At 40.2% G+C, this 10,902-nt stretch overlaps 1 pseudogene; it reads left to right on the forward strand.

Annotated features, from left to right (window-relative positions):
- LOC131900009 (5'-nucleotidase domain-containing protein 3-like) overlaps positions 1 to 10,509 on the forward strand; it is a 35,967-nt pseudogene extending 25,458 nt beyond the window's left edge.
- Positions 10,510 to 10,902: the final 393 nt, after the last annotated feature.

A 10,902-nucleotide genomic window follows, 5' to 3' on the forward strand; every position in this document is an offset into this window, starting at 1 on the left:
GTCTAAATTGGAGGTCTCCATTGGATTCTTCCCCTCAGAGATGAGGAACCTCATAGAAGGGAAGGAGGCAAGATTGTAAGAGTCAGAGGAAATGAAGGATACCAGGACAACATGGCATACTACTGAGTCAATTAAGCAGGACTCATATGGATTCACAGAGACTGAAGCAGCACACAAGGGGTCCATATGGGAACAGGTCCTCTTCATATATGTTATGGCTGTTAGTTTGCTGATTTTGTGGGACTCTGAACAGTAAGAGTGGGTGTATCTCTGATTCATTGAATGCTCTTGGGCCCCTTTACCTCTTATTGGGTTGTCTGTTCCAGGCTTGATAGGAAGGCTTCTGCCTTATCTTATTGTATATTATTTTTCCATGTGTGTCTGTCTTTCTTGGAGGCCTGATCATTTCTGAAGAGGAAACAGAAAAGTAGTGTATTTGGGGAGAAGGTGAAATGGAGGGAGGGGCTGAGAGAAGTGGACAGAAAGGAAACTGTTGTCAGGATGTATTTTATGAGAGAAAAAAATTTATTTTTGATTTAAAAAAAGATATTCTTAAAAGGATGAATTGCTGACAGGCTTGGGTTTTGTTTTTTGCTTTTTTTGTTTTTAAGAAAATTTAGCAGAAAAAAAAACTCATATCCTGCTTACATGATATGAGCTCGTGAAAACTTTCTCCCCCTTTGGAAAAAAATGTATGTTATTTGTAATCTGGATTTCTATCTGAGATACTCTAGAGAGGTACTTTTACAGGAATGGTTAATGTGGTTCCTGTAACGTGGTTGTCAATTCTGTTACTTACAATAAAGCAATTCCAAGACGTGCTTTAATGTCTATTTAATGAAATTATCAAGTAGGTTTTGTTACCTTGTAGGTTTTAAATATGACTCATCTTCCTAATATAAAAAAAAGCCAAATGGCTATCCCAATAATAGAAAGTGATAATGTATTTTATTGGTAATTTGATTTTCAGATGATTCATTAAACTCCTCTGGTTACTTTGTAGCTAAGCAACAAGGCCTATGGAAAGATAATTGATTTACTGAAGAGACAGAAATGTGAAAGCCAGCTATGCCACTTATTGTATTCGGAAATTATATTGAACTTTGTTGAGGAGTCTCCCACAAAAAGTGTCTCTTATAACACTAGAGCCATTAAATGTCCATGAAAAAATAAAGTCTTTGGCTACTTATGTTTTTAGCAATACTGCATATTCTTTTCCTGTTAATGGAAATTTACTATGCACTTAAAAGTTTCTGAGTAATATTTCTGGGAGGAGTCATAGTAAACTGGTTTTATATACCCAGTATGTTTAGAGCTTGTTTTTACAATAGGAATTATCTACCCATCCATCTTACTGACACAGTAATCTATGAAACATGCATAGTAAATGTTTGTTTTAGCTAAAAAAAATTATCAAACAAACATTATTAATGGATGCAATACAATATAAATGTCACTCCCATATCTGTGACTAGAGACGTCTGGACATGACTGGAATGGAAATAGAAGAATTATATCCCCTCTCACCGTCAGTTAAACAAGGAATGGAGTCCAAGGAAGTCTGGTCTCATATATGGCCATTGCTGAGCTCAGTAAGCAAAACACTTTTTATTTTATAGAATAACCAAATTTGTATTTATCCATTAAGGAAGAAATTCGCTACCACACAAAGATGCAAGTAAGAAAGAGAATTACAGACCAATCTCCCTCATGAACATTGATACAAATGGTCAATAAAATACTGGCAAATTGAATCCAAAAACACATAAAAAAATCATCTACCATGATCAAGTAGGCTTCATCGAAGAGATTCAGGGATAGTTCAACATACAAAAATCTGTCAATATAATCCACCATATAAACAAACTAAAAGAAAAAAAGTGAGCATCTCATTAGATGCTGAAAAAGCTTTTGGCAAAATCCAATGCCCTATCATGATAAAAGTCTTGGAGAGAACAGGGATACAAGGAACATATCAAAATGTAATAAAAGCAATATACAGCAAGCCAACAGCCAACAGCCAACATCAAATTAAAGAGAGAAACTCAAAGCAAGTCCACTAAAATCAGGAACAAGACAAGGCTTTCCACTCTCCCCTTATCTATTCAATATAGTACTTGAAGTTCTAGATAGAGCAGTAAGACAACAAAAGGAGATCAAGGGGATACAAATTGGAAAGGAAGAAGTCAAACCTTCACTATTTGCAGATGACATGATAGTATAATAATTGACCCCAAAAATTGTGCCAGGCAACTCCTATAGCTGATAGACACCCTCAGTAAGGTGGCAGGATATAAAATTAACTTTAAAAAATCAGTGGCCCTCCTATATACAAAGGATAAACAGGCTGAGAAAGAAATCAGAGAAACATCACCTTTTATAATAGCCACAAATGACATAAAATATCTTGGGGTAACTCTAACCAAACAAGTGAAAGACATGTATGACAAGAACTTTAAGTCTTTGAAGAAATAAATTGAAGAAGATATCAGAAAATGAAAAGATCTCCCATGCTCATGGACAGGTAGGATTAACACAGTAAAATGGCAATCTTACCAAAAGCAATCTACAGATTCATTGCAATCCCCATTAAAATCCCAACACAATTCTTCATAGACCTTGAAAGAACAATATTCAACTTCATATGGAAAAATTAAAAAAAACAAGATAGCCATAACAATTCTATACAATAAAAAACTTCTGAAGGCATCACCATCCCTGACTTCAAGCTCTAATATAGAGCTATAGTGATGAAAACAGCTTGATATTGGCATAAAAACAGACATGTGGATCAATGGAATTGAATTGAAGACCCGAATATTAACCCATACACCCATAAACACCTGATTTTTTACAAAGAAGCCAAAACTGTACAATGGAAAAAAAGAAAGCATCTTCAACAAATGGTGCTGGCATAACTGGATGTCAACATGTAGGAGACTGCAAATAGATCCACATCTGTCGCCATGCACAAAACTCAAGTCCTAGTGGATCAAAGACCTCAACATAAAGAAATTGGGAAGTAGCCTTGAATGCATTGGCACAGGAGACCACCTTCTAAATATAATACCAGTAGCACAGACACTGAGAGCAACAATTAATAAATTGGACCTCCTGAAACTGTTAAGTTTCTGTAAGGCAACTACACTGTAAATAACACAAATAAGCAGCCTACAGAATAGGAAAAGATATTTACCAACCCCACATTGAACAGAGGGCTGATCTCCAAAATATATCAAGAACTCAAAAAACTATACATCAAGAAACCAAATAATCCAATTAAAAAAAATGAAGCACAGACCTAACCAGAGAATCCTCAACAGAAGAATTTAAAATGACTGAAAGGCATTTAAGGAAATGCTCAGCATCCTTAGCCATCAGGGAAATGCAAATCAAAATGACTCTGAGATACCATATTACACGTGTCAGAATGGCTACTATACAAAACACTGATAACAGCTTATGTTAGAAAGGATGTAGAGTAAGAGGAATACTGCTCCACTGCTGGTGGGAATGCAATCTTATATAGCCACTTTGGAAATCAATATGGTGGTTTCTCAGAAAATTGGGAATCAACCTACTTCTAGACCCAGCAATGCCACTCTTGGGCATATACCCAAAAGATGCTCAACCACACCACAAGGACATTTGCTCTATGTTAATAGCAGCCATTTTTTGTAATAGCCAGAACCTGGAAGCAGCCTAGATGCCCCTCAACCAAATAATGGATAAAGAAAATATAGTACATTTACATAATGGAAGATTACTCAGTGGTAATAATCACATCATGAAATTTGTAGGCAAATGGATGGAACTAGAAAAAAATCATCCTGAGTGAGGTAACCCAGATCCAGAAAGACAAACATGCTATGTACTCACTTATAGGTGAATATTAGATGCAAAGCAAAGGATAACCAGGCTACAAACCACAACACCAGAGAAGTTAGGTAAAAAGAGGATCCTGAGAGAGACATGCATGGATTGGCCCATGTAAGGGAAGTGGTGAAGATCTCCTGGGTAAACTGGGAGGGGGAAGTAGAGGGGAGTATATGGAGGTGGGAACAGAAGTGTTCAAGATGGCTAAGTTGGGGGAAAGACAGAGAGGGAGAGGAATGAAAGAGATATCTTGACAGAGTGAGCCATTATGAGGTTGGGGAGAAACCTGGTGCTAGGGAAATCCCCAGGAACCCACAAGGATTTCCCCAGCTAAGAATGCTAGCAATGGTGGAGAGGGTACCTGAACTAGCCTTCCCCTGTAGTCAGATTGGTGACTACCCTAATTGTCATCATAGAACCTACATCCTGTGTCTGATAGAAGCAGATGCAGAGACCCACAGCAAAGCACTTGGTCAAGTTCCTGGAGTTCAGTTAAACAGAGAGAGGAGGCATTATAGGAGCAAGAGGGGATAAGATCATGATGGGCAAAACCACAGAGACAGCTGATCTGAGCTAGTGGGAGCTCACAGACTCTGGACTGAAAGCTAGGAAGCCTTCATGGGACCGAACTAGGCCCTGTGAATGTGGGTAACAGTTGTGTGGTTTGATTTGTTTGTAGGGACCCTGACAATTGGACCAGAACTTATCCTAGGTATATGAATTGGCTTTTTAGAGCCCATTCCTTGATGCAGGAGGGACAGGCTAGGTCCTGACCCAACTTGGTATGCCAGCTTGTATTGACTACCCAAGGGAGGCTTTACCCCCTATGAGGAGTGGGTGGGGGTGGGGTAAAGGAGAGGAAGGGGGAGTGGGAGAAGGGGAGGGAGGGGGAATAATGGTTGGTATGTAAAATGAAAAAAATCTTAAATAAAAAAAAGAATACTAATACTAGTGCTTAAGATTTAGTCAATGAATATATGGGTTTTTGAACCATGGTTTCTCTGAGTAACAGCCCTGGCTGTTCTGGACCTCACATTGTAGACCAGGTTGTCCTTGAACTCACAGAGATCCACCGGCCTCTGCCTCCTGAGTGCTGGAATTAAAGGCATACACCTCCATGCATGGCTGGTTTTTAATCTTTTATTCTTCGTGAATTTCACACAATGCATTTTGATCATATTTACCCTTGCCCCAAATCTTTCAAGTTCCACCTCCCTTCCCTACCCACCTTTGAGACTTCATTTTATTTATATGCCCAGGGAGTACAGTTTGTGGTACCATATACTCTTGGATGCATGGCCTTCACTGGAGCATGGTTAATAGACAGGTCTTCACTGTTAAAGAAAACTGACTCTTCCTCCTACAGCAAGCATCAATTGCCAATAGTGCCTCAGTACTTGATGGCTGACACCCCTGCCCATATTGGGATTTTATCTGGCATTAACTTCTGCATTCTGGTGTATGCTGTCACAGCTGCTTTGAGTTCATGTTCCCAATTGCCCTCTTGTGCCCAGAAAACATTATTTCCTGGTAGTCCTCCACCACATCTTGTTGGGATAAATTTTTTGTACACTGTGAAGATGTGTCTGTGTTTTTCTTCACCTGCCTAAAGCATCTTCTGACTGGTTTAATAAATGCTGAATGGACAATAGCTAGGAAGGAGAGGATAGGCAGTACTTCTGGGCAGAGATAGGAACTCTGGGAAAGAATCTGAGTGATGGGAGATTCACCAGCAAAGAAGCAGAGGAAGTAGGACACACAGTATTGAGGAGAGGTAGCAAGCCATGTGGCAGAACGTAGATTAATATAAATGTATTAATTTAAGTTTTAAGAGGTAGGTGGGAACAAGCCTAAGCTAAGGCCAAACTTTCATACTTAATAAGACATCTCTATGTCATTATTCAGGAGCGAGCCATCCAAAGACAGACCTGCTGCAACATCTGGCTCTTGTGTCCTTACCACCCCAACTTCTGCAATGATATTTGAAATGTGGGAGGAAAGGATAGAATATGCATACCCCATTTAGTGTTGAGCAAGCTACAGTATCTTATTTTTGGCAACTTGATCAGTTGTGGGCCTCCCTCTATGTTAATGGATGCCAAATGCAAAAAGAAATGTATCTGTTTAAGTTAACTGTAGATGTAATTCTGAACAGTCTTATTAAATAAAAAACACAGAGCCAAATGCAGAGTTAAAAGCCCAAGAGGTCAGAGCACTAGCGAATAGCCTGTAGCTTATCAGCCGCTGCCATCCTTTCCCTGGGAAAGAGACCTATTTCCTGTGTGTCTATATTTTTGTTGACTTTCTGTTCTGCCTTCTCATTGGTTGTAAACCCAACCACATGACCTCCTCATCACTGCCTGTCTATACAGACCTTCAGGTCTCTATGGTTGGCATTGAGATTAATGGTGTGTGTCTCCATGCTGGCTGTGTCCTTGAACACACAGAGATTCTGCCTGTCATGTGATTGGGATTAAGGGTGTGTGCTACCACTGCCAGACTTCTGCTAAATGGCTTGCTATTAGCTCTGACCCCCAGGCAACTTTATTTATTAACATACAAATGAAATCACATTTCAGCACAAATATCACCATATTTACCCTTTCTATTCTAATAAAAAGAAAAAAGTTGTAACTAATATAAGAAAAACTATATACAATAAGTACAATAACTATATACAATATATACAAGCAATTAATACCTAAATAATGTCTAGTCCATTTGCATTTGACAAACTCAGAGAAAATAATTCCATTATCTATCCTATTTTGGTAAGTCCAAAATGACCTGATTCACTTTCTATTCTAACTTACATTACTGACAGAACTATCTTATAATGTCTTTCAAATTTAAACACTTATAACTCTTTAGTGAGTTTCTTTTCTGAAATTCTTAACAAGGAAAACTATAACTATCTAATGTTTAACTATAACTATCTAATCTTCAACTCCCTTAGAGACCCAAGAAAGAAATAATATTACCTAAACAATTAAAAACATGCAAGCATCTTCCAAAAAATTGAGTTGACAGAAACAGCCAGCTGCCTGGACAGTCACCTGAGGTTTCTCCACAGCATTGGGGCATCATCTTCTGCCTATAGGCTTAGTGTATCTGACAGACTCATTTGTGAAGGAGGATGTACACAAGGCCAACAGTTCAACCTCACATTTGGTGAGAGTAATCCATGTACCAGAAACACCTGAATTCCACTAGTGTCCTGTCATGATTCAGGATTTTAAATTCTGGAAATTGTTGTTTTTTGAATTCAGTTGTCCATTCCTCTTGGCTTGTGTATGTGGCTTCATCTCAGCATCCCGTTTTTCTCTGCATCCCTCTATTAAATGCAAGTCTACCATTGAGATGTTAGACTCTGTCAACTTAGTTACTCTTTCAAGAATAACTGTTCCAGCTGCTGTCCCACTTTGCATCAGAAGCCATTGGTCCACTGCCAATTCAGCTGCCTTCAAAGTAAGAGGCACTGTACCTTTTCTGGATTGTAAGGCCACTTCAGGGATGGTGCCATATTGTCCTGGCCTCAGAAGATGCCTTTTGTTAAAACTGCAACCACACTTGTCTTGGCAAGAATCAGTAGTCCTTTGTTTCGTGTCCTGTCTGTCCATTTTGTCCTTTTTTGTTGTTGTTGTTGTTTGGTTTTTCAAGACAGGGTTTCTTTGTGTGGCTTTGCACCTTTTCTGGAACTCTTTTGGAGACCAAGCTGGCCTTGAATTCACAGAGATCCGCCTGCCTCTGCCTCCCAAGTGCTGGGATTAAAGGCATGCACCACCACCACCCGGCCATTTTGTCCTGTTTGTATGCAGTTGATTTGAGGATACTTTGTTGTCCAGTGGTTAACTTTTGCCACAATGTAAGTTAACTCCATATGCAGTTTCTTCAATGTCCATATTTTCTCTGAAGTAGATTGGTAATGGATAATTAAGAAATAGATTAATAATTAATCATCTATGATAATCATACCTGTAGCCATGTTAGTTAAGTCTTCTAGGTATCCATCGATATATTTCAGATAGATAGGTAATCTTCAAATACTTCAAAGACCTACAGAATATGGCATTTAAAATGTTTTAAAAATTTAGACTTTCTGGACAGTGAGACATGTCTGCTCCCAGCAGCACCAGCTTTACTTCAGAGAGGAGGATGGGCATCAAAGACATTCTATATAGAATTTATCTTCACTTTGGCAAAAATAGCCATTTGGGCAAGAAACTGTTCTTGCCTGGACTGCTTGATCGACTGGACATGCAGGACCCATAGGAAGGTGATCATTGAACTTTGCTTGGCAAAACGGTCCTTTAATTTCCTGCTTCACAGAGGAAACTGCCAGACATTCTACAGGACACAAAGAAAAATGACTGAGAGACTCTAGACCTGTAGACTGAAGACAGATCCTCCAAATTTACACAGAAACTTTGGATGATTGTACAGGCTGCCAGCTGTCTCTGTCTACTCTTGCAAGACTCCTGAAAGTTGCTTGAATCCTTCTCCCATTTCTCATATAATATTATATCCTTCTGAGGTCTTTGATGTAGTTGAAGACTAGATAGTTATAATTTCCTCAGTTATAATAAAAGATAAGTTAGATATGAAACCTTAGACTCACAAATATAGGATAGCTAGGATATCTTCTTTAACATTGTAACTGTAATTCTTGCTTGATAATTGTTTTGTTATATGTAATTTTACTATGTCAAAGTTAAAATCTTCCTTTTTAAAAAAACAGAAAAGGGGAAGTGCTGTGGGATAGCCTGTATGCTGTGAATAGATGTTGCTATGATTGATTGATAAATAAAATGCTGATTGGCCAGTAGCCAGACAGGAAGTATAGACAGGACTAGCAGAGAGGAGAATTGGGAGAACAGGAAGGCAGAGAGAGGAGATGCCAGCCTGCCTTCCAGGGAGCAGTATGTAAAGGCAGCAGGTAAAGCCACAGAACACATGGTGACATAGATTAACAGAAATGGATTAATTTAAGATAGAAGAACTAGATAACAAGAAACCTGCCACAGCCATACAGTTTGTAAGCAATATAAGTCTCTGTGTGTTTACTCGGTCGGGTCTGAGCGGCTGTGGGACTGGCAGGTGAGAGAGATTTGTCCTGACCATGGGCCAGGCAGGAATGCAGAAATCTTCAGCTACAGTTAACCCTCATCTTAAGTGATGAGGTTTAAGCAATGAGTTAGTCTATGGACATAGCAGTGTCATTAGGAGCTGATTTGACCCCTTTAATTGAAAATAGATTCTTTTCTCATACAATATATCCTATTTACACTTTCCTCTTCTACTACCAGTTCATCCCCCCCTTCTCTCTCATCCAGATCCCCTCCCTTTCTGTCACTCATTAGAAAAGGACAGGCCTCTAAGAGAAAACAACAAAACATAACTAGGGAACTAGATTGGAGGACAAGAACTAGAAGGAAGAGAGGGAAGATGAGGAAGAGCCAGAGGTAGAAGAACTAGTATCCTGTGGAGATCAGGAAGTATGAGTATGACCCAAATTTCGCCGTCTGTGGACTCCATTACGACATCCAATGGGCAATATTGATGAAGATCGATATTTTTCATTACATCCAGATGGGAACTGTCTACAGAGCAAGTCATCGACATATACTAGGGATCCCACGTGCCCTTGGAGCAGATGAGTGACTTTTATGGAAAGAATTCTCACAGGAACACCATGAAGCTGTTCATGGATATCTTCTCCCTGCCTGAGATGACCCTGCTGTCCTCTGTGAATGAGCACTTCCTAAAGAACAACATTGATTATGAGCCAGTGCACCTGTACAAAGATGTCAAGGACTCCATAAGGAATGTCCACATCAAAGGAATAATGTACAATTGAAGCGGGTATAGAGAAGTAAGTACATCTGTTATGCCGAGCAGATCCATGCAGTGCTGGCTAAGATGGCTGCCCACAGCAAGATGTTCCTCATCACCAAAAGCCCCAGCACCTTTCTACACAAAGGGATGCAGTATATCATGGGGAAGGACTGATGGGACCTGTTCGATGCCATCATAGTTCTGGCCGAGAAACCGAACTTCTTCAATGATAAGCAGAGACCTTTCCAGAAGGTGAATGAGAAAGGTGTCTTACTCTGCGATAAAATCCACAAGCTTCAGAAAGGCCAGACCTACAAGCAGGGTAATTTGTATGAATTTTTGAAGCTCCATGGATGGAGAAGCTCCAAAGTGCTGTATTTTGGTGACCACATATACAGTAACCTGGCAGATCTGACGCTGAAGCATGGAGCGATCATCCCTGAGCTGCAGTCCGACCTCAGAATCATGAACATGGAGCAGTACATTCAGAACATGACCTGGCTGCAGACCTTGACTGGGCTCCTGGAGCAGATGCAGGTCCACAGAGATGCTGAGTCACAGTTGATTTTGCAGGAGTGGAAAAAGGAGAGGAAGAAGATGAGAGAAATGACCAAAAGTTTCTTCAACGCCCAGTTCGAGAGCTTGTTCTGCACAGACCAGAACCCGACCTACTTCCTGAAGCACCTGTCGAGGCTCGCTGATATCTACATGGCCTTTCTGAGCTGCCTACTGAACTATGACGTCCACCACACGTTCTACCCTAGGAGGACTGCCCTGCAGCGTGAGCTCCCTGCATAGGCGGACAGCCCCTCTGCCTTCAAAGCCCCGCTGCCGCAAGGAGGCTCAGACCAAGTAATCTCTGTCTGTCTGAGGAAAAAGCCAGAAGCAGCCATGGCCTCACAGAGGGTCCAGTGGGCCTGAGAGTTGCTTTCCCAAAGAAAGATAACACCTTTTGTATTTTTTCTACCTTACTGCAAATACTGTCCTGTCCAGGTAGAGACATGAGCTGGCCACCTGGGTTGTGTCCTCTACACACAGCATTGAAACACGGATGCCGCCTTGTTTACTATGGAACTTGAATGCCTTCTGAGACAAATGTGACCTCTTGATGCTGTCTGTGGTCAGCAGGTCAAGAGAGGACACTTCTTGATTCTGTGAGACATTTCTTGGTTGTTTAAAGCAGAGCATTGG

The sequence above is a fragment of the Peromyscus eremicus genome, chromosome X, assembly GCF_949786415.1.
Source record: "Peromyscus eremicus chromosome X, PerEre_H2_v1, whole genome shotgun sequence".
Lineage (NCBI taxonomy): Eukaryota > Metazoa > Chordata > Mammalia > Rodentia > Cricetidae > Peromyscus > Peromyscus eremicus.